Source organism: Triticum aestivum, chromosome 1B (assembly GCF_018294505.1).
Source record: "Triticum aestivum cultivar Chinese Spring chromosome 1B, IWGSC CS RefSeq v2.1, whole genome shotgun sequence".
Lineage (NCBI taxonomy): Eukaryota > Viridiplantae > Streptophyta > Magnoliopsida > Poales > Poaceae > Triticum > Triticum aestivum.
In genome coordinates this window covers 312,525,520-312,545,527 of record NC_057795.1, presented here as the reverse complement: position 1 = coordinate 312,545,527, position 20,008 = coordinate 312,525,520, and the positions used below count along the sequence as shown (strand labels likewise).

General features: G+C 44.2%; 1 long non-coding RNA gene across 1 annotated transcript; it reads right to left on the bottom strand.

Moving 5' to 3' along the window:
• Positions 1 to 4,093: 4,093 nt before the first annotated feature.
• On the bottom strand, positions 4,094 to 7,584 carry LOC123090701 (uncharacterized). Its single transcript, XR_006442542.1, has 3 exons — positions 7,262 to 7,584; positions 6,667 to 6,842; positions 4,094 to 6,092 (listed from the first exon to the last, which is right to left on the bottom strand). It is a non-coding gene; the product is annotated as an uncharacterized lncRNA (long non-coding RNA).
• Between the last annotated feature and the right edge of the window lie 12,424 nt (positions 7,585 to 20,008).

Sequence of the window (20,008 nt, the reverse complement as noted above, 5' to 3'; positions counted from 1 at the left end):
ACTATCCATGTGGCAACAGGCACAGTTGATGTGCAGATTAGTTGCCATCCAGTGCAGTTGGTTGCTGAAACTGCAGTGACTACCGATTTACTACACTTTACCATTCATACAGTGTGGCAACTATCACAATCATTCAGGAAAATTAGTTACCACAATGAAAAAGCATGTTTGTGGCTACTATCACAGTAATTCAGGAAATTAGTTGCCACATGGAAAAGCATGTGTGTGGCAACTATCACAGTCATTCAATAAATTAGTTGCCGCATGGGAAAGCTTGTTTGTGGCAAGTATCATAGTCATTTCAGGAAGTTAGTTGCCGCATGGGAATGCATGTTTGTGGCAACTATCACAGTCATTTAGGAAGTTAGTTGCCATACAGTCATGATAGTTACTCAAACTACCACGTTTGCCTTCATACTGCAGTTTCAAAAACAACTAACTAGATCTAGGGTTCAATGGCAACTACAATGACTCAAATTCAACCTCAAAATTCTCCCCGAGCTGATCAAAAATACCAATTCGAACCAATGCGCAACTAATAGACCGGAAAACACCGGCCCAATCCCAAGGCACAACCAGTGTGTGCCTCCGGACAGGCAGAACCACACCAACGAGGCCGCCGCCGCGGCGGCGATGAAACTGCCTAGTGCCACCGAAAACGGCAAGAACAGGACTCCACCGCCGGCGGGAACGGCGACGCATCGCCAAATCGCCTGAATCTCTACGAATCTCGAGCGAAGCATCGAACAGGGAGGGAAGGGGGCAAAATGCAGGAAAGGATTGTGAGAGTTGGAGCGAGCATTACCTTCAATCTGCAGGCGCTCCGGCGAAGCCGCTCTGGTCCGGCGAGCACCACCGACGGCCGCGAACACCGTCGACTCTTCCGCCTCCGCCGTCGCCTTCTCCCCTCGTCTTCTCCTCCAACAGTTTGAAATGCGAAGTGGGTTGTGCGAGTAACTGCGGGGGTGAGTAAATGGAACCGTGAGGGGGAGGGGGCAAAGTGCGCGACGTGTTTGACGTCAACCACGGTCGGCGCGTGGCGTGCGGGCGCATAGCAGTTCCACCGCACGCCCCCGAGTGGCAACCGCTGACCGCGGGAGGGCAACCAACGTGCGGGCGAACTGTCTCACACACCACACACGCGCCTTGTCCTACGTGGCGCAGAAAATCGACCAGATTGTGCCAAGATTCGTCCATAAAGTACTCGACGGTGATGGATGCGTGTGGTCGAGATGACGTGTGGGCATTAACATTTCCGTTTCTTTTTCTATTTTAGCATTGTTTTTTTATCTTTTTTAGCATTGTTGGATCGGGGCTGGCTGACTGGCCGAATAGGCTGGCCAGGTGGGCTTATTGGCACGGCTTGTTGTGCTGCGCAGACTCCCTTGTTATTTTCTTTTTTTCCAATTGATAAAACAGAGACTCCCCTAAAAAGTTTGATAAAACAAACAAAAAATATAGAAAAGCATAAAGAGTTCGAAATTGCTCTTTGTACGATTCAGTCCGATCCAGTGATCCCACGGTTGCCACTGATGCAGAGAATTGATCGGAGGGTGACTGAGCAGTGTCGTACAAAGTCATACAAGTATTCATCGTACGTCTAGCACTGCTCTAAAGACTCTGGAGAGACGTTGTGAACCATGCTTAATTTTTATTCCTAATACCAGTCGGACTGGTCCTGAATACATGCATGTACGACATGCACGTCCATGTGAATCATCACCGTTTTCTCAAAAGAAAAGAAGGAAGAGACGCACTACATGAAGCCTATTTTGGTAGCATATCTCAGCAACAATAACAACAACAACAACAAAGCCTTCAGTCCCAAGCAAGTTGGGGTAGGCTAGAGGTGAAACCCATAAGATCTCGCAACCAACTCATGGCTCTGCCACATGGATAGCAAGTTTCCATGCACCTCTATCCATATCTAGCTCTTCGGCGATACTCCAATCCTTCAGGTCTCTCTTAACGGACTCCTCCCATGTCAAATTCGGTCTACCCCGCCCTCTCTTGACATTCTTCGCACGCTTTAGCTGTCCGCTATGCACTGGAGCTTCTGGAGGCCTGCGCTGGATATGCCGAAACCATCTCAGACGATGTTGGACAGGCTTCTCTTCAATTGGTGCTACCCCAACTCTATCTCGTATATCATCATTCCGAACTCGATCATTCCTCGTGTGGCCACACATCCATCTCAACATACGCATCTCCGTCACACCTAACTGTTGAACATGTCGCCTTTTAGTCGGCCAACACTCAGCGCCATACAACATTGCGGGTCGAACCGCCGCCCTGTAGAACTTGCATTTTAGCTTTTGTGGCACTCTCTTGTCACAGAGAATGTCAGAAGCTTGGCGCCACTTCATTCATCCGGCTTTGATTCGATGGTAGCATATCTCAGCCACATAGAATTTTCATTCTGCATAATATTACCAAACAATTAAAGTGTGTTCCATGTCACGAGATTAATAAATATAGAAATAGAAAACACATAATTGCAGTGTGTTATCGACTCAAATTCTATGGGATTTAAATTTGTCTATTTAGTCATATCAACGGAAGAAAAAATCTAGAGATTTGAGTGGGATGGAATATATATTTTTTTGAACATCAGTACTGACAGAAGCGCTCATATACACGCACATACACTCACCCATATGAACCAAATGCGAGCACCAGGATTTGAACCCTGGTGGGTTGGGGATACCACGGTCCCTCTAACCATCCAAGTACAGGTTGGTTCGCAGGATGGAAATTTACTTTTGAAATGTATTGAAGGTGAATAGTTAGGAAAAATTCCAGTCCTCCAAAATCTTAACAAAAATACACTATGAATATATCAGAGTCCCTATGAAAGAGAAGCATATTGCATGTGCCACACAAGCAAACAAAACTATAGTATGAATAGTCTATACCTATAATATAAAATAAATGAAGGAAAAGTTTGATGGTTGAGATTTAAAAGGCTATACTATAATCAAGAAAGAAAAGTTTCATTCTCCCAAATTTCGGTATGTTATCTGTCGTTTGATTTTTCATTCTTCTGGCTGTACGTTACGCCATGTTTGTTCCTTGCTTGTCTCAGTGGAGCGTCATTTGTCACGATAAAACGTTGTATATGTTGTATACTACTAGGAAATTACTCCTTCTGTTTCTAAATATCAGTATTTTTAGATATTTCAATACGGATCACATACGGATGTATGTAAACATATTTTTAAGTGTAGATTTACTCATTTTGCTTTGTATGTAGTCATTTTTGGAATCTTAAAAAGACTTATATATAGGAATGACGGGAGTATAATCCATCTGAGAAGCTATAGGTGGGCAAATCTGTTTTATTTTCGTACTGTATAGTGGATTAAATTAACAATTTCATTTTATATTTCAAAGTAAATAATAATAATATGAGTAACACAACATTAATTCAAGTATATGATAGATAAATCCAAATGGGTGCGCACGTAATGGTTTGATTCCTTAATGAGGAAACAGATAATTTTTAAATAATCTCAAAGTGATTTTGTTAGCTAGCCAAAACAGTTACATTAAAAGCTCATATAAATTATCTTTGTGCTATTCATTATAAATGGTAGGAAACTATGTAGAGAAACACATGCTACTCATTTCTAGCAATGTTTGCTCTGCTCCGTAGTGAAGCATGGACGTTGTCTCAATCATTGCAGGCACTGTCGATGACGGCAAGTAGAAGGATAGACGGTGAAACGGGTGGTATATCATAATAGGGTGACGCGCAACTTGATAGATATTCATAATTCTAAATCTGTTGTTATTTGGGATGAAGATGCCCTAGCTTTCTTCTTTCAGATTTTGTAGACGATATTACTCTCGGGTGTGCGTCATATGGCATTCTCGCTAAAAGAACGCATACTCACACGCGCGCGCGGAGGCAGAGACGGTAGCGATTGGCATTGCGCGCGTAACCAGTTAGGATTCACCATATTCGGTCGGGACAGGCTGTGCGTTAGCCATTCCTTTGGCGTTGTGCTAAATCACGGTGGTGCTGCTTGTTGATTAGAGGCGGCTGATTCTTGTGAACTTGCGAGCGTATATAAACCCGTGTAACTTGGTATGGGGGAGCAAGGTGGGACTATTTCATGCCTAATATCCACGTGTGCTCTCTCTTTTTACAGGTAAACAAAATCTCATAGCAACACGGCCTCGCTCTCGGCCCATAAGAGAAAAGGCCCACAACAGCACGGAGCTGCTCATACAAGCAATCGATCGGGAAGGAAACGCGCTGCTCGTACAAACAATCACCTATGTCATAGATAGATAGATTAGTACCACCTTTGGATATAGAAAATAAATATAGACGTGTTAAAAAAAAGTGAAAGCGTGAATTCATGGAAAGAAGCGTATTGTGACGGTGAACCCATGAAGTCAATCTGTGCTTTATTATTACTAGTACGAATGTCTGTGCGTTGCACCGGGCAAAAAAGGGCACAACCTGCTTTATATCCCCTTATGCACCATTTTTTGTATCTAATTTTAATATACATCGATAATAAGGTTAAACTGATTAGTTCTTTATGTAGCATGAAGTTCAGACGTGAAGAAGGCACCTTAGCGTTCTTCATCTGTTTTTATGGAAGAGTAGTTTTTTATTGGAATAGATTGTCTGTCATTTTCTTTTTGCTTTTCTGAAAAACGCCTATGTTCCGAAAGTGTCCTTTGATCTAACAATGATATTCATCGCTGGATGCAAAATGAACGCTCATGTATAACTCTAGGACTAAAAACATAAAGCATTGTAAGTCCGTTTCACAAAGCTATGATATATATATGATTCAAAAAACATGTCATCTAAGCTAAAAGGTCTCATCCATCATTAAAGGAAATAATTTTATATTTAAACATGCCAATTTCGTGGGCACTGCATCTCACTACAATTTTATGACTTCAGAGAGATAAGATACATGTAGATGCATATGTTTCTTTCTCATGCCAATTAGCTAATCAACAGGGAGATAAACTATGGCAAGCAGGCAACCGAATTGACATAGCAACAACTTTGAATTTAGTTCAATAGTAATGGAAGGACCAGAATTAGTGAATAATAAACATGAAGGGTCGAAGCACTAAGTCAGCGTGTGCTCAGTTCGGTCACCATAATCTACTTTATCTTCGCTGTGGGTTAAATGATCATCTACTTATCTCATAGTAAAAAATTCTCAGCAAGCCTGAATATTAATTAGATTATAGGCCAATCACTTGCTCCAAACTGCCATAGGAAAAAACAACAAATAGGAACAGATGGCAACAGTGGTTAACATAGAACTTTTCAAAAAAATTGATTCTTAAGACAACATTATTGAGTAATTAATCTTTCCAGTAGGCTTTTCACCAGCGACGTGTTATGTATTACTACTGACAAATAGTAAATATGATAATAATAAAAATAAGCTTTTGCAGTTATAAACATGGATTATGTAGCAGACCAAATAGTCCTAAACCTGAAGCAAAATAGAACAGGGCATATAAAAGTATTCTGTAAGAAAAAAACACCATGCACACCCTTTTATTTTTCATCTGCAGATCCGCTTTACTGGCATCCAAAATAGAGTAGTCCAAAATCCATCTCCTCTTACAAGCCCTTAAGAACCGAGCAATTAAACATCATGGAAAAGTAGAACTAACATAAATTCGTACCAAAATTTACCTGGCAGCTCCAAAAAGTTAACAGGCATTCCCAAAAGACCATTGTTCTCTGCCCCTGTATGACATCTGCACCAAAATTACAAGAATAAAGAACCACTTTCTCCTCTAAACTTAATTAGCACATGTATCTCCTATGGATGATGTTTACTCAACTCTGTTTAATCCGCTCACAGAAATAGAATCTCCTGTGGGTATTAGCCACAATCATGGCACTGACAATGCCCACAGTGGTATGGACCCAATACCCCTCCCGCTCTGCTTTCTCCCCTGCCAGTGTTTGCCATTATGCCGGAGGACGTCGCCGCGTGGGATGCTGAACGGAGGCACCGCCCCCGGGATATGGATGTTTCACAAGAAGCTTGTTCACCCAATCATCCTACATCCCTGATGTCATATGAAAAAAATTCCATCTGAAACATCAACACAAAATCAAGAATAAGTCTTCATGTTTACTGAGGTAGTGCTAAATCAATTTCCTATGCCGCTTAGTCATTCTGCAAATCTAGTGTCAAATTTGATTTTATGAAGCCATATAAAAGATATTTCCCTGATAAAGTAATAATTCTTCAAACACAAATTTCTTGTGGGAATTAGCACAAACATTTTCTTCGCAACCAAAACTCAGGTTCTCATATTACACTGTACTGTAGTAATGTAATGGGTACTATCGATCTTCTGAAACATAATAAGAAGGGCTAGCTTATAAACAGAAAACATCGTTTTATGGCTCAATAAGTATTAGCAAACATGACATGGTATCAGGAGTGCTATGATCAATTTTACAAAATTGGGCAATAATGTAGCAAGGCGTTCAGCTTGTTCGGGCAAGTGATGCTCAGCATGTTTAGTTTGATCTTACCAAAAGGATCAACGTAATTGAAGACAGGGGAACTGAACCAAGAATACATTGGTGCTTATCAATAACTCCCAATTGGATTTCGCCTTAAATCAGTGCAGGGGTGGCAGGGGAACACATGTGTATACCTGCACGTGGTCGTGAAGATCAGTTCAGACGAAGTAGCGTCCTCGTCGGCGTTGCAGAGGAGGGCCTGAGTGGAGGAGCCGGCTTCCGCGGATAGCACACACTGAGATGGGGAGCGGCTACACGACAGAAAAAATTCGGAGGCCAGCAGCACTTCGGAAGTCCATCAAGAGTTGGCCTGCAGTGTTGGGAGTATATAGTCAATTTTCTCAAGACTTTGCACATTCAACATCTCAAGTAAAATTATAGTAAAATTGATTCATTTTACACATTATGAACATTCAGAAGCAGATAACAAAATATCAGGCGGCTATTCACTGTTGCTAAATTGTATCTGACCATTAGATGAGTAAGTCACCAGAGAAGCTGTTACGTATACAGAACATGTACTTCCAACACTCATGGGTGCTGCCCACACGCCACAACAAAATCTTTGATACAAAATCAATCAGGGGAGGGCATGCCCATGCCACTGAACTCTCACGCGACCTGGGGGTTGTTGTTGGCTACAGGATGAACTTATGAAGGGCATCTCTAGCAGTTAGCAACGATGCGACATACGTTTTTTACGGGGAGGAGATGAATCGAGACACATACCTGGATCCGCCGACCAGAGCCATCGCCGGAATCCGCGCTGTCCTTACTCTGCCTTCTCTTCTCCCCATCTCACCTCCTCTCTCTCCCACGTCTCTTCTTCCCAGGAGACCGAGGCGCCACGGCCATGAAGCGCCGGACGCCGCGCTGGATCCTGACCTGATCCGCCTCGCCGCGTTCGCCGTTCCCCGCCTCCCCGCCGTTCCCCGCCTCCCCGCCGTTCCCCACTTTTCGGAGCCCTGCCGCCGTCGTCCTACATGTCCCGATCGGATAGGGAGCGCCGCCGCTCGATCTAAAGCCAAACGTGCACAGAGGGGGTTGACAAAGAAAAATATCGAAGCGTTTTTTCTTCGCTCGCCGAGGACTGCGGGTTAAATTAGCGAGAACCGTTTATTCGACAGTGAGCGGGCGGGCAGAATAGAGAGACGGGCCAAGGCCCAAACTTGATCGCAGCCCAGCTAAGCGAACGTAGCGGTCAATTGAGTCGATAATTTTTAGTACCATCTCGAATATATTTTAAATTCAAACTGAAAGCGTAAATTTATGGGAAGAAGCGTATTGCGACGGTGAACCCGAAGACCCAATCCGTGCTTTATTATTAGGGAGAGACTAGCACATATGCCCGTGCGTTGCAACGGGAGATATAATGGTGTATCGATCGAAAGGCCCAACAACATCTGAATGATGCCACCCGGCAATGGCAGGAAGGCGCGCACCGAGGTCTAGTAATAATTCATATCAATTGTACGGGCGTGGCTAATTTACGCGAATTCAGGTGGGTGAGATTAGTTAGTGTGGGCCCCATGATTGAATTAGGGAGGGGGTGATTAGTTAGTGTGGGTCCATCCTTGAATTCACCGGGGAGAGAAATTAATTAGGATGAGGAGAGATTTATGTGGCTTCGTCCCCAGATGTGTTGCGGAGCGTACCAATGCTCGCAGGCAAGAAAGTCTTTTTCCAATTGTACATTAAGAAGTATGCTACATATACAATGCTTTTGATAAAGGCCCCCTAATATTCAAATCTTAAAGGCATTATTTGTAAGTTGTCGTGAAAAAAATCTCGCTAGCTATTTGAGTTAATTGCATGCCATGTCTGGGTAATTGCTTTGTGTCAAACTCTCCTTCCTTATTTATGTATCATGCCCTCGTATATACTTCCTCCGTTCCTAAATATTTGTCTTTTAGAGATTATAAATGGACTACCATATATGTATGTATATAGACATATTTTAGAGTGTAGATTCACTCAGTTTGCTTCATATGTAGTCACCTGTTGAAATCTCTAGAAAGACAAATATTTAGGAACGGAGGGAGTAATTCCTTTGCAACATATTATTATCTCCTTCTGAACTCTTCTTCCTTATTTATGCCCACATAATAACACCTCTGCAAGGTGTGTTCTCTCCTTCTTTTTTTAGGAGCTCATCTTCCTTATGTATGCCCAAGGATCACACGCTGGTATTACATGGTCATTATCCTCTCATTCACTTTTCATTTTGTGAAACTCTCGGATCATGCCACACATCTTTGTCAGCCATCTTTGTTACCATTAATTATCCAGGCTGCTTATTGATTTTGAATCGGAAACATATATAAATTGGTAGAACGGATTGCAAAGGAGCGAGGTGGTACTAATTTACAAAGAAACAAACCTTTTGTTTGCATCCTGATGCATTAGTTCTGTTGTTTGCAGCCTTGGGCCTTGACGTACAACGTTGGGAGTTCGACCCACATGGAGATGCTTATTTTTGCCTAATCTCGGTTACACGTTATATTTTTTGACTGGGCCGCATCTTGATTTATCTCTTCCAAGTATCCAACTAAAAGAATTCAAATGACAGATAAAAAAATCAACAAGTATGCGGGAGGTGCCCTCACAACCCTGCCAGGCTCGTTTGTCGGCGGTACACACCGAGGTGGCGAGACCTCACCAACCGCCGCCATTGGCCCAAAGCTTGAGCTTTCCTTGCCTTCTCCCTCCATCCCTTGCTCGAACGCCAGCCAAGCTCTGCTCCGGCGAGCCCTTTGGTCAGAGCCACGTTGTTGCTTGCCTGCTCCTCCTCCTCACTTCCCTAGTGCCGATTCAAAAGCACATAAACTCTGCTCCACATGGAGATGCTTATTTTTGCCTAATCTCGGTTACACGTTATATTTTTTGACTGGGCCACATCTTGATTTATCTCTTCCAAGTATCCAACTAAAAGAATTCAAATGACAGATAAAAAAATCAACAAGTATGCGGGAGGTGCCCTCACAACCCTGCCAGGCTCGTTTGTCGACGGTACACACCGAGGTGGCGAGACCTCACCAACCGCCGCCATTGGCCCAAAGCTTGAGATTTCCTTGCCTTCTCCCTCCATCCCTTGCTCGAACGCCAGCCAAGCTCTGCTCCGGTGAGCCCTTTGGTCAGAGCCACGTTGTTGCTCGCCTGCTCCTCCTCCTCACTTCCCTAGTGCCGATTCAAAAGCACATAAACTCTGCTCCACATGGAGATGCTTATTTTTGCCTAATCTCGGTTACATGTTATATTTTTTGACTGGGCCACATCTTGATTTATCTCTTCCAAGTATCCAACTAAAAGAATTCAAATAACAGATAAAAAAATCAACAAGTATGCGGGAGGTTCCCTCACAACCCTGCCAGGCTCGTTTGTCGGCGGTACACACCGAGGTGGCGAGACCTCACCAACCGCCGCCATTGGCCCAAAGCTCGAGCTTTCCTTGCCTTCTCCCTCCATCCCTTGCTCGAACGCCAGCCAAGCTCTGCTCCGGTGAGCCCTTTGGTCAGAGCCACGTTGTTGCTCGCCTGCTCCTCCTCCTCACTTCCCTAGTGCCGATTCAAAAGCACATAAACTCTGCTCCATGTTCATACTTGTATCCTCTTCTCTTCCCCGGAGCCACAAGCATCCTGCTCCTCCTCTTCACTCCCCTCTCTTTTCTTTCTTGAGTTCTCCTTTTTTTTATGGTGCAGCGATATACCACCATACCAAGACCCACATCTTACCCTCGTTTGTTTATTCTTGAGGCTGCTTGTTTTCTCATTCAAGTTGGGCGTATATAAATGGATGGTCTTTGATGAAAAGAGGCGATGTGGGACAAAAGGAAAATCATGGGTTTGAACTCCCTAACCATTGTCAGCTATTTTATAGGCTCCCGAATCAACTCAACGGAAAAAACATCGTAGCCCAACTCGGTCCGCGGCTACGCGCACCTCGCTGCAGCCCAGGCACGTCCCTCATCCCCAAATAAGATATGGCTCATTTAAATTCAAACCTTCCTTTTAATCAAAGTTTGCCAATAGTTCTCATGGCTAGCCCAGCCAACTCACATCTAGGAGACCAAGGTTCGAGTTCAACGTCTGCAATAAAAAAAAATTCATCTTGTTTTACAGAACGTATTTTTCTTTTTACGGGATGGCATTGGTGGGATGGGCTGGTTCGTGTGTTCGCTGCAGCCTGGGCGGACGTACACGCCGGCTGATGGCCCATAAAAATAAAAGTGAACAATCGTGAGCTTGTACAGGAAAATAATACCACCTCGGACAAACCATATGAAACAAACTGAAAGTGTAAAATCACCGAAAAAAAGCGTATTGTGACGGTGAACCCGGAGACCCAATCCGTGCTTTATTATTAGGGAGAGATTAGGGAAAAATATTTTGTTGTTCTGTATGCAATCCCATCGCACAACACACACGTCATATTAGCAGCAACCGTTTGTGTTATTATCAGTTTTCGCACACATTCTGATTACAGACCTGTTTGCCGCGTATCACACACATCTTGTTATATTGAACCGTTTATGTTCTCTTGTCTCAACACAAATAGTTCATCCAAGTGAACCGCATGTTGTATAGCGCACGCACCTTGATCTGGCTGACCGTTTCTTTTGTGTTGGCTAATCACAAACAGTTCATCCTAGTGAACCGTATGCTGTGTATCGCACACGCCTTCATCTGGCTGTCCGTTTCTTTTGTTACTACTCATCGCAAATAGTTATTTGAACTGAATCATATGCCCTGCATCGCACACGCAACTAAAATCTGAACCGTGTTTGATGCATCCATCATCCCAAATATTTTGCACCTTTTTTGACGGTTTTTTACACCACCATTTGCGATTAATGCATCGCACACAGTTTCGTCAAAGGATCTCTAATCATAGTGTCGCGTTAGCAGCATCCTGCAGTAGTGATTGAGATCCACTGAACCTTCCAGCCTAAATTATAGCATACCGACCAAGAATAAGCCTAGACTATACAATAAAGAAATTACGGCATATTACATCCACTGGGAATCAAAGTTCGCCACCGGTGATAATAAAGCGCAACATGAATGTGGATTACATACACTCGGCATCAAAGGTCACCACCATGGCATATAAACACGCCGACAAAATAATATACAAAACTGAGAGCACTTCAGAAGGCATTAGGCCTGGCCGGGACGGGCACCACAAGCAGCCGAACAGGCTGATGAGACGCTAGTTGTGTCAACGATAGATGCTTCATTCCTAGTTGTATAGCACCAAAGCGTGCAAGGCAGTCCTCTGAGATCTTCATTGCATCATTGACATCAAGTCGGCTGCTGGTGAGGCAGCGACTGCATAGAGGTTGTCTCACAGCGGCTGGTGAGTAGCTTCAACTCACTGTCTTCATCAAGACAGGACCTTGGGGTCATCTCGCTCTCTTCAAGATGGTTTGGCTCACTATCTTCCTTAAAGTTCTATCTGGCATAAGATATACGGCTCTAAAAGAGAAACAAGGAGACACATAAGAGGTTTCACAATTATATAAGCAAATAATTGGATCTATTCTGCATAAGAAACATGTTTTTACAACTACAATTTAAAATTGGTAGTTGTTGCAAACATCCAATCAGATGTAAACACCAAAGTAAACAGCAATGGAGGAAATGATGCCTATACAAATCTATACTAGAACAAAGTTTGAAGGCTTGATAAGGATGAACTTACATTACATTTAACTCGGGCTGGACAAAGTCCTTCTCCATGTCGATGGAAGGATAATTCAATAAATTCCCCAAAGAAACTTCTTTATAAGTGTTTCCATTATTCTACATTTTGCAAAGAGTAAATATAGATCAAATAATATTGGAAGAAACAAAGGATAATGAAGCTCAGGTTCAGAGTGATGGTACATAATCAAATAGCAATTAATTAAGTACAGTGTTACAAGGCAAAAGGTACTGACAAGAGGAATGCAAACATCAACATGTGAAGTGGCATTAGCTTTATTCAACATTTTGGTAAGAGTAAATGTAGATCTGGTAATATGGAGAAAGTGGAGGGCAGGGCAGATAAGATGCAGAGTAATGCTAGACAATCAACTATCTCGCAATGCTAGTACAGTAATACCACCATCATCCATTATTACTTGTCGCTCAAATGGATGTATCTAGCACTATTAAGTTCTAAACAGATCCAATTGATCAACAATTAATTCAATAGAGGGAGTACATGACAACATGGACTCACATGAGCAATCCAAAACTTCATAACCATTGTGTTTATTCTACATTTATCTAAGAGTAGACATAGATCTTATAATTTCGAGCAAAGGGAGGATAAAGAAGCGAACATTTACAGTGATGCTACATAATCAAACAGCAATGAGTGTAAGTATGTTGACAAAGGGCAAGAGGTACTGACAAGGGCAATGCGGTGCCCAGTATTGTTGTGAGATCCTATGATCCTTTGAGCAAGGAGTTTCATCTGAAATTAATTTTCATACAAGAGAGAAGGTAAGGCACATGCAAAAATTAAGGATTTAAAATTTTGAATTGATATCATAGACAGTACCTGACACTGGGCTCTCTACAGTTCTAATAGGGGTTTGGCCAGCGGAGTAGGGGTAAAGTCTGGTACGATTGGGCATGTGTTTTCTGTGGCTGCTGATCTATCTGATTTAACAGATGTCACTACCTTTTCCAAATACCTAGTTTGTACTCCTTGAGGATCTGCACTCACACCCTCTTCCTTTTGGACATCTGTTACGAAAGAACAACATTTGACTAGAAAAATATAGTACGATGACACATGGAATGGGTACGGAAATTGGGTAGGTATGGCATATACTCATATACGATGCTTAAAATAAGCAGATGGTGGTGTAACAAAGTAGAAGTAATGCAAGATGTCAGATGCAAAATACGTGCGACCAATACAACCTTGCCAAGTTAGAGCAAGCACCTTGATGGGTGAATAAGATAGGCCATCCTCCACCATGCCAAGTTTGTTAGCCAGTGGATTGTTCCGCAATATTCCTCTTGTGCGCCCATTCTCATATTCATTTTGATCATGTTCAATACCTGTGTCGGGGTTATCTCGCGGGAGGGTTCGCGAGACGACGGATGCCACGAGGTGGCTTGTGGTGAGGGCAAGATTGCTTTGGAGATCAAGGGACGGGATTGGGCAAACAGCACACGGTGATTTACCTAGGTTCGGAGCTCTCCGGAGAGATAATACCCCTACTCCTGCATGTCTGAATATATATCCGGTGTACATGTTGGGCAGTACAAAGTTGCTCATCGAGCGGTATCTGAGGTCAGTGTCGTGGGCATCTAGCCTCGTATATGTGTCTGAGCTCAAGTGCCAAGAGCACTAGTAGTAGTGTAGCATGAATGTGTGCATGCGTGAGTGGCCTTGTGGCCGTGGGAGTCCATCCTCCTGGATGGATGGGTGTGAGCTAGCTTATATAGTGTGGCTAGCTTGTGGTGTAAGCCATGTAGGCATGGGTGTGTGCTTGGGATGTAAGCTACAGTGTGTAGCTTACATTCCCAGCCATGCTTGCTTGCATGCTAGGCTAAGTTTTGTCCCTGGGGCATTTTATAAATCAATACCCGGGGAACAAAGTACATTGTAGATGATGCCGCGTGCGACGAGCGAACAGTGTATGGTTTGTCAACAACAGTGGTCGCAGTATGGCCGTCTTGTCGTTATCGCGTCGGATGTGATGTCGTGGTTGACTTCGCGTAGCGGGCCGGCTAGAGCAGCCGGACAGGGACCCGGCCGGGCGGCCGGGTTGAGGGACTTGGCCGGGTTGAGCAACCCGGCCAAGTGCGAGCCGGATTGAGGGGCGTTGCTGGCATTGATGTTTTTGAAGTATCGTTCGCCGTCTTGGGCCTACCCGGGGGTCATCCCCTTGTCAGTAGCCTCTGAGCCTCTAGGCAACTTGGAAAAGTTGTGCGGAGGGTTTTAGCGGGCATCGATGAAGTAGTAGATGTCGATGACGGCCGGCCGCGGACCGCAGCCGGCGCGGCTTGCTTCCGGTGGGGGCGCGCGAGCGCATCCACTGGGTGTAGCCTCCGAGCCTCCGGGCAACTTGGAAAAGTTGCACAGAGGGTCTTGCCGTTGTTGAAGAAGCCGACGGTGACATCGAGGGTGCCAGGCGCGGACGCGGAGTCCGCCGCCTGAGGGGTGCGGGGCCCTGTCGGGCGCGGACGCGGAGTCCGCCGGCTGAGGGGCGCGGGGCCCTGCCGGGCGCGGACGCGGAGTCCGCCGGCTGAGTAGGGGCACGCGAGCGCACCCACTAGGTGTAGCCTCCGAGCCTCCGGGCAACTTGGAAAAGTTGGGCGAAGGGTCTTCGCTTTTGTTGATGAAGCCGACGGTGACGTCGAGGTGCCGGGCGCGGACGCGGAGTCCGCCGGCTGGAGGGCGCGGGGCCCTGCCGGACGCGGACGAGGAGTCCGTTGGCTGAGTGGGGGCGCGTGAGCGCACCCACTGGGTGTAGCCTCTGAGCCTCCGGGTGACTCAAAGAGTCAGCCGGAGGGTCTTGCTGTTGATGATGTGGACAGTGGCGATGGAAACGCCGGTTGCAGCCGGCGTCAGGCCCGCAACCCACGTGTAGCCTCCGAGCCTCCGGGCAAGGAGGAGGTTGAAAGCACAAGTGCAACCTGGGTGGTTTTGGTAATTAATGTCAACATATCTCTTGTTGGACTAACACTTTTACCTAGTATGTTTCAGACAAGTTCAACAATGGAGTGGCATGGACTAAAAGGATGTGGAACCCCTTCAAGATGCTAAGTACAAAGGATTGGCTCAAGCTCGAAGATCAAGACTCTACATTTTGTATTTTAGTGATCCAAGATCACATTGAGTCTATAGGAAAAGCCAATACTATCAAGAGGGGATGAGGTGTTGCTTAATGGCTTGCTTGCTCAAAGTGCTTAGTGATATGCTCCGAAGCCCTCAACTACTTTCCCACATCCACATATGTCCTAAACCAAAAAGTCTAATCTCGGCCCCACCGATTCTTTCCATTCGGCGCCACCGAGTTCATATGTCATAGCCACTGCCACAAACCCTAGGCAAATCGGTCTCACCGATAGGGATCTCGGTCTCACCGAGATGGGATTGTAATCTCTCTGTGTATGTCCATTACCAAATCGGTCTCACCGAGTTTGAGCAATCGGTACTACCGAGATTACAATGCAAACTCTCTGGTTGGCTTATTACCAAAATCGGTCCTACCGAGTTTGTGTAATCGGTCAAACCGAGTTTGCCTGACCAACTCTCTGGTTAGCTTATTACCAAAATCGGTCCCACCGAGTTTGTGTAATCGGTCTCACCGAGATTACGTTATGCCCTTACCCTAATCATATCGGTCCTACCGAGTTGCATGTCGGTCCCACCGAAAATTCTAACGGTCACTAGATTTGCTGAATCGGTCCGACTGAGTTTATCAATTCGGTCCCACCGAGTTTGGCAAGTTGTGTGTAACGGTTAGATTTTGTGTGGAGGCTATATATACCCCTCCACCTCCTCTTCATTCGTGGAGAGAGCCATTAGAACGAACCTACACTTCCAGCATACATTTTCTGAGAGAGAACTACCTACTCATGTGTTGAGACCAAGATATTCCATTCCTACCATATGAATCTTGATCTCTAGCCTTCCCCAAGTTGCTTTCCACTCAAATCTTCTTTCCACCAAATCCAAATCCTGTGAGAGAGATTTGAGTGTTGGGGAGACTATTATTTGAAGCACAAGAGCAAGGAGTTCATCATCAACACACCATTTGTTACTTCTTGGAGAGTGGTGTCTCCTAGATTGGCTAGGTGTCACTTCGGGGCCTCTGACAAGATTGTGGAGTTGAACCAAGGAGTTTGTAAGGGCAAGGAGATCGCCTACTTCGTGAAGATCTACCGCTAGTGAGGCAAGTCCTTCGTGGGCGACGGCCATGGTGGGATAGACAAGGTTGCTTCTTCGTGGACCCTTCGTGGGTGGAGCCCTCCGTGGACTCGCGCAACCGTTACCCTTCGTGGGTTGAAGTCTCCATCAACGTGGATGTACGATAGCACCACCTATCGGAACCACGGCTCAAAAATCACCGTGTCTCCAAATTGCATTTGAATCCTCCAATCCCTTCCCTTTACATTCTTGCAAGTTGCATGCTTTACTTTTCGCTGCTCATATACTCTTTGCATGCTTGCTTGATATGTGTTGTGATTGTTTAACTTGTGCCTAAACTTCACTTGAACTTAAAGTAGTTAAAAACTACAACTTTTGGTACTTAGTGTCTAATCACCCCCCCCCTCTAGACACCTCTTCTCGATCCCTTTCAATTGGTATCAGAGCTTTGGTCTCCATTGCTTTGGTTTAAACACCATTGGAGGAAGATGGATGAGTCTACTATTGGGAGTCTTAGACATAGAGTGCCTATTCTTGATGGAGAGTACTTTCATGAGTGGAAAAATGAGATGCTTGTGATTTTCAATCAATATCGTTTGAACAAGTACATTGCTAGACCTTGTGCACCTCATGTTGATCCTATGCATCCTACCCTTGATGAGTCAATTGACATGATTCGCAATCTTAGAACTGCCGAACTTATCATTAGAGGCTTGCCTAGAAACTTGATTGGATGTTTGCCGACTCTTAAGTGTGCCTACACCATATGGAAATTTCTTGAGGAACGCTTTCCAAATTATTCCCTGAAAAATCTTGATGAAATTCTTCATAAGTTTATTGCCTTGAGTAAGATGAATTCTAGTGATCCTATGTTTGGTGATTGTTTGTTTGAGCTTACAAACTTTATGCGTGCCAAAGGAGATGTTGGAATTATTAGTGATATTATTTCCGAAGCTATAAAAATTCATAAGCAAGATCATTGTCAAAATCACTCTAACGAATTACCCTCTCTAGGATATGATCCACCACATGATGATGTTGAACATGGATACTATGATGAGGATGATGATAGTGACTTCGATCTTGATGATGCAATGAGACACTTTGGTCTAATGGAAAATCTTCGGGGATATATGGCAGGAGGAAAGGAATGGGTTCTTGATAGTGGATGTACCGATCACATGACCGGAGATAAAGACATGTTTCGTGAGCTTGCTGAAAATGATGGTCCTCGAAAGTATGTCACTTTCGGTGACAACTCAAAGGGTAAGGTGGTTGGCCTCTGTAAGGTGGCCATATCACATGATAGCTCCATACAAAATGTCATGCTCGTTGAATCTCTTGGCTACAACTTACTTTCAGTATCTAGACTTGCTGATTTCGGTTTCAATGTCCTATTTACTAAAGTAGATTGCCAAGTGTTTCGTAGAGATAATCATAAAATGGTCTTTACCGGTGTGCGTAGAGGTGATCTATACATTGTTGATTTCACTAAAAAGGCTCAACCTAGAACTTGCTTTATCGCTAAATCCTCTAAAGGTTGGTTATGGCATAGACGATTAGGTCATGTTGGTATGCGAAACCTTGACAAGCTTATTAAAGGAAATCATATCATTGGTCTTAACGATGTCATATTTGATAAGGATAGACTTTGCAGCGCTTGTAAGGCAGGTAAACAGGTTGGAGGAAGGCATCCCGTGAAGAACATCATGACCACAAGGAGGCCACTCGAGCTACTTCACATGGATCTCTTTGGTCCCAACGCCTACAAGAGTCTCGGTGGAAATTCTTTTGGTCTAGTTATAGTTGATGATTTTTCAAGATTTATGTGGGTGTTCTTTCTCGGTGATAAATCGCAGGTCCAAAAGATCTTCAAAAACTTCACTAGGAAGGCCCAAAATCAATTTGAAGTGAAGATCAAGAAGGTTCACAGCGACAACGGAACAGAGTTCAAGAACGCAAATGTGGACACCTTTCTTGATGAAGAAGGGATTTCACACGAGTTCTCGGCTACGTACACACCTCAACAAAATGGAGTTGTTGAGAGGAAGAACCGGACGCTCATCGAAATTGCGAGAACAATGCTTGATGAATACAAGACGCCGAAGCACTTTTGGGCGGAAGCGGTTGAGACAGCTTGTCATGCAACAAATTGCTTGTATCTTCACAAGCTACTCGGCAAGACGGCATACGAGCTCCTCACACATAACAAACCCCAAGTTGGATACTTTCGAGTATTCGGTTCAAAGTGCTACATTCTTGATAAGCATCGTCGTACCAAATTTGCTCCTAAGTCTCATGAGGGTTTCCTACTCGGTTATGGCTCAAACTCTCACACATACTGTGTCTACAACAATTTCACCTGAAAGGTTGAAGAAACGATAGATGTGAAGTTTGATGAATCTAACGGCTCGCAAGTAGAGCAATTGCCAATTGATGTAGGAGACAAAGATCCTCGGAAGCAATCCAAGACTTGTCTATTGGCAAGATTCGTCCAACGGAGGTGAAGGAGAGTACCTCGTCCGTCCAAGTGGAAGCTTATACTTCACGACAAGGTGAACCAAGAGTTGATATGGAAGCATCCACAAGTGGGACACACCAAGATGAAGAAAACGAGGAAGTGTGCCAAGACGAACGTCAACAACCTCCTTCTCCACCATGACAAGAGAACGACAACGCCAACAATGAAGAAGGCCAAGACGAAGAACAAGATGAAGAAGATGTTCAACAAAGACCCAAGCAAAAGTTTTCACGAGTTCGAGCAAGAATTGCTAAAGATCATCCCGTCGAGCAAACCTACAACGACATCCAAACCGGGAGAATCACTCGCTCTAAAACTCGTTTGGCTAACTTTTGTGAACACTATTCATTCATCTCTAGCATTGAACCTATGAAGGTTGAAGAAGCATTGGAAGATCCGGATTGGATAAATGCCATGCATGAAGAGCTACACAACTTTGAGAGAAATCAAGTTTGGACATTGGTTGAGAAGCCCGACAACAACCACAACATCATCGGTACCAAATGGGTGTTTCGCAACAAGCAAGATGAAGATGGACAAGTAGTTCGCAATAAAGCACGTCTCGTCACCCAAGGCTACACACAAGTCGAAGGTATGGACTATGGTGAGATTTATGCTCCCATTGCTAGACTCGAGTCCATTCGCATCTTACTTGCCTATGCAAATCATCATGATATCACCTTGTACCAAATGGACATGAAAAGTGCTTTTCTAAATGGTGAAATGGAGGAGAAAGTTTATGTTAAACAACCTCCCGGCTTTGTTAATCCTAAGAAACCTAATCATGTTTACAAACTTCACAAAGCTCTTTATGGTCTTAAACAAGCTCCTAGAGCGTGGTATAAATGCTTGACCAAGTTTCTTATTGAAAAGGGCTTTGAAATTGGAAAAATAGATTCTACTCTTTTTACTAAAAGGGTCAATGGAGAACTATTTGTGTGCCAAATCTATGTTGATGATATTATATTTGGTTCTACTAACCCTCATTTTAGTGAAAAGTTTGGGAAGCTAATGTCGGAAAAGTTTGAGATGTCTATGATGAGTGAACTCAAATTCTTTCTTGGTTTGCAAATCAAGCA